This window comes from Chinchilla lanigera, unplaced genomic scaffold, assembly GCF_000276665.1.
Source record: "Chinchilla lanigera isolate Chin_1 unplaced genomic scaffold, ChiLan1.0 scaffold00063, whole genome shotgun sequence".
NCBI lineage: Eukaryota > Metazoa > Chordata > Mammalia > Rodentia > Chinchillidae > Chinchilla > Chinchilla lanigera.
The window spans coordinates 595,005-600,074 of record NW_004955464.1 but is presented as its reverse complement, the minus strand read 5'-3'; the positions used below and the strand labels follow the sequence as shown (position 1 = coordinate 600,074).

Here is a 5,070-nt window from a genome sequence, read left to right as displayed (position 1 = left end):
AAAAAAAAAAAAAAAAAAATATCTAGACTCTGCTGAAGTTCAGAGAAGTTAATTACCATCACAGTTAGGAAGTGACAGAACTAGGATTTAAGTCCGGATCTTCTGCCCAGAGCCTTCTTTTTGGGTCACTTTTAGCCCTACCATATTATTCCCTGGCCTCCTTGACATTGTAGGGTATCTCTTTCGCATCTCACCTGTCCTTGATGATGTGGTGATCACTGGTCAGGGCACTTACAAGTGGTTCTTGTTTCCAGATGTCAAGCTCCTTATGTAGTGTGAAGAATGGTGATGTCAGCTTAATGTTTCCTGTTAGTGATGGATGTGTGAGAAAGTTGAAGTCCTTTGGAAACTTCAGGGACTTGAAAACTGCTAGATTGTTGGTGCGAGCCCATGGCATGTGTGTTGCAGTGGGCTCTTTGTTGTCACTGAAAGCTCTCCAAGGTTTGCCATCACTGCCGTATGTGTTCTGGTGACTACAGAATCCATTTGAGGAGTGAGACCTGGTATGATTTCATTTACTAGCATTGGGTTTCAGGTGGTCTGAGTCCATTTTTCAGATTGTGTATGGAGGTTGGGAGCTAAGAGTGCTTGAGAAGGTGCCCCAGCATGGTTACCATGGGGAGTAAGATGGAGGGGAGGGCTTAGTTGGCTTGCTATCTATTATAAATAGATAAATTTTATAAATTTTTATCTGGAAAAAGGCTTCTGTGCTTGCTAAGTATGAAAACAAAAGTTTCTTAGAAGTCAAGGGTTTTACAGATCTAATTCTAACTCTGTCAACAATTATGTGCCTTCTTGGGCAAGAAATCTCAGACCCCATACTCTTTTTCATCTGTACAGTAAGAGAGTTGGATGAGGTCAGTTTGAAAACCAGACTCAAATACCCAAATGTCAGTCAGAGTACATCTCTGTACTGCTCTGCACTCTGGTGTGTGTTATGCACTGATCATTTTAACCTTACCAGGCTTGAGCTGGTAGGTAGCATGGGGAGCTGAGGCTGACAGATGATATCTGACTTCCCCAATTATACCTGACTTTCCCCATTACATGGTAGAGCCACAGTTTAAACTGTGTATACTGGGCCCTGACCCCAGTTCATGCCACCGTGTCATGCATCACTAAAATCTCTTTGAAGCATGCTGCTTGGGATAGGACCAGGAACAAGGATAGTTTTTTGCAAAGGTGACCTAAACTTATTCCAAAAGAAGAAAGGGGTTGCATGTAACACAGAAAAAAGAGTTCTATGAGTTACACAAGGAGGATTGGGCAGGTGCTTGTAGATTCATATCAGAGTGGACTGAGCCCAGGCTGTGTGGCCACCATGGCCATATGTCTCCGGGGGTCTGCACATACGTCCTATAAGAGCTGTGCTAGTGCTTACCACCTTGCACTTGAGATCAGTCTGCACTGCATAAATCCCATAGAAAATATTTCCAGATTTTATGGTAATGTTTGTGAGCTCCTAAGGACATCTTCTGTTAATTCATTTTAAAAAAGTCAGTGCCCTCCCCTCCCATCTCATTCCCCATGGTAATCGTGCTGGGGCACCTTCTCAGGCACTCTTAGCTCCCAGCCTTCATATACAATCTGAAAAATGGACTCAGACTGCCTGAAACCCAGTGCTAGTAAATGAAATCACACCAGGTCTCGCTCCTCAAGTGGATTCTCTGGTCACCAGACCACATAGGGCAGTGATGGCAAACCTTGGAGAGCTTTCAGAATTTTCTAAGGCTCTAAACGTTGTCATTCTACTTATTTAGCTACCTGAAAGTGAGCCTCAGGTCTATATGGTCTTTTTTTGTTTTTGTTTTTGTTTTTGTTTTTGTTTTTCTAAACATACACAGGAGGAATTCTTGTTGAGAGTCCTTTTGGTTTCAGCATGATTACAAATTGAGAATTAAAAGTCAGTATTAGTATCTTCTTAAAGCCTTCCAGAGATGGCTTTAGGGTTTCCAAACTTGAATAGGTAAATAAATCACTTGGAGATCTTGTTAAGCCTAACATTCTGAGTCAGCACCCCTGTGGCAGGGACTGAGAATTTGAGACCTTTCATTTCTAACAAGCTGCCAAGTGATGCTGATATTGCTGGCCTGAAGACTTATACAACCACTTTTCATTTTAAAAGCTCTGCCCTTATACCCTGAGGAAAAGCATTCACTTGTGGAGTGTTAGGAGTGTATCTTCTTTTTTGTGAGGTGATGGGAGGCAGGGAAGTTAGATGGCTTCAGTAGAACTCTTCACATGCATATTTGGAGTAAGAACATGAGGCTCTGTGTTCTGAATTCCCTGAACTGTCATTTGTTTATTCTTTATTCAATCCTTAATTTCCAGATCCTAACTGAGCCCCTGCTGTGAGCTACCAACTGTGATAGACATCACACTCATGGAAACAAATAGGACTCTGCCCTACCCTAGAGGGACATAGAATTTACTGCTTGCAGTGGAAGGAGGGCATGAGGAACAGGGTGGGTGGAAGCAGACATCAGAAGATGTAGTATGTGTAGTGCTACAGGAATATGCTCAGTGGTTTGGGAGAAAATAATTTAGTTCCTGGGAGAAAGAAGTGTGATACAAGCCTCATGATATGAATGAAGGTTTACCTATAGAGAAGACTGGAATGATGTTTTGGAGAGAGCCTGTGGCACTCATGATATTGTCGGCAGGTCTTGGAAGAGCTGGGGCCTTGGGAGAGCAGGAGGTGAGGTCAGGTAAGTAGCCTAGATTCACGGTTGTGGTTTTGTTTTGTTTTCTTGAAATAGATGTGCCATGTGGTTTAGGGTAACCTTGAACTCACTATGTAGCCCAGGCTGGCCTCAAATTCAAGGTGAACCTCCTGCCTCCTGTACTGGGATTATAGGCATGTGCACCATGCCCAGTTTAGGTTCAGTTTTTAAGGGCTTCTTTGGTGATGAAGACTGAGTGATTGTTGTTAGGTAGAGATGCGAATATCTTAGGTAACTTTGGCAGGGATATAGAGATTTGAATAAGGGTGTATGTACAAGAGCCAGAGTTTTCTCACTCACTGATGGTAGTACTTTGATGGCTTTGCATTGCTCCTAGAATAAAAGCCAGAATTGGTGAGAGGATTCAAAGGTGGTATGTGGTCTTGTTTTTTTACCCACCCCCCTTTAACGGGTATCCCTCACCAAGTTGCTCACTCTAATCCATCCGCAAGGATCAGTGAGATTTCCTCAAGCACAACCAATTCCTCACCACTGGATGTCTTATTTAAGGGTTGGCAAACTATGGCCTGGATGACTGTGCCTGGCTAGCCAGGGAGCCAAGAATTGTTCAAAGAATTGAGGAAAATAAAAGAGTACATTTGACCTGTGAAATTCTATAAAATCACATATTTAGTGGGATGTTTTATTGGAACACAGCCACATTCGTTCCTTTCTGCATTGTCTGTGGCTGCTTCTGCAATACAGGGACAGAGCTGAGAAGCTGACAGAGACTATATTTTCTGTAAAGGAGAAAAATTTATGCTGCCTGGACCTGTAGAGAAAAAGTATGCTAACTTGGTAGTGGTGTTCTTTCTGCCCATATTATCCTTTTCTCTGCCCACTGTCAATTCTTCCTTATCACTTCGGTCTCAGCTTTATTGAGGTTTTCTTAGAGAAGTCTTTCCTGGCGGAGACATGAATAAGATGTCTTTTATCATTGTACTTGTCTTAGACACTTTTCTCATTGTTGAGACAAAACACCTGACACCCGTAACTAAAAGGGGAAAAGGTTTATTTTGGCTCATGTTTCAGTACATAGTTGGCTGGCTTTAAACAGGATGGTATGGCACAGACACATGGCAGAGGAATAGCTGCTTATCTGATGGTGCTTTGGAAGCAGAAGGGCCCAACAGAAACTCAGAGGAGAGATACAACCTTCTGGGGAATGTCTACAGTGACTGCCTCCTCCTACCAGGCTCCACCCCTGACAGCAAGTCAGCTATAATGCTGCATAATGCAGTTGTGTGTGTGTGGGGGGCGCGGGGAGGTGGTCTACACTGCTGCTCTGCTCGAACAAGCAACTAACTGGGATTGTAAGCTCAGTACCAGTAGCAAACTCAAGGAGGTAAGTTTAACATAAAAGAAGATGATTTAGTTGAAAAAAGGGGGAAGGAAAGGAGAAGATAGACAGCTACCCCAAAGAGTAGGGGGCATGGAAAGGTGGATACCCCCAGACCTTGTCCCTGGATCCTTTTATTAAGATTATTGACACTTCCCCCCCATATGGGCCCCTGGAACTTGTCAAACTCTGATTGGCTCTCTGGCTGTCTTCAACTCTAACCTGGGCACCTTTGCCTGCATTCCTTCTGGTCATTTGATTCCTTCCTGCCCCTTTGTGACAGATAAATTAGGAGGGGGCTTATAGAAAGGCAGTTAGAGTTAGTGATTAAGTAAAGGGGATGTGAGTGCATCTAGTACAGTAATATAGTTACTCTAATGGATCCACAGGGATCTGAGCAACTTAAAACTTTATGAAAGATAAATAAGTTCCTCTTTTGAAATGTGATTTTACAGTGCCAATATGGTGGAAACTATAATCATTCTTTCTCAGTCTGGCTGAAAATTTCATGTATACATACATGTATAAATGTATAGGTGTGTGTCTTTTTGTATGCTAAGTAAGAATTTTAAGGTGACCACTCCTTGTCTCCTTTGGATTTTATTGTATTTTTTTTTATTTTAAAAATAAAAGGAGGAAAACATTAACAGATGAACAACATTTTACAAAATAGCAAAAGAACAGTACAGACAATACGGAGTTACAAAGAAAGTGGTAGGGAATTAACAATGCTTGTTGTATTACATATTGATATCTTCAAAGTGGTTTCTCATGAAAACAGATATAGACATGCAATACTGATCAACCAAGGACTCATTGACAGTTTCTTTCGGCAAAGAAATAGAAGACAATAGAACAACCATGTTAACTATCCTGTATATACATACCTACAAAATTTCTCCTTCTTTCCCTTCTCTTTTCCCACATCCTAGTTGCCCTTTACCCTTGAGCAGTTCCCTATCATTTCACAATGTCTATCATACCTCCAAGTTTAAATTAACTCTTTCA

The 5,070-nt window shown here is 41.9% G+C and overlaps 1 protein-coding gene across 10 annotated transcripts in view; it reads left to right on the top strand.

Annotated features, from left to right (window-relative positions):
• Fggy (FGGY carbohydrate kinase domain containing) overlaps positions 1-5,070 on the top strand; it is a 495,194-nt gene that overhangs the window by 83,156 nt on the left and 406,968 nt on the right. The window lies entirely within an intron of this gene.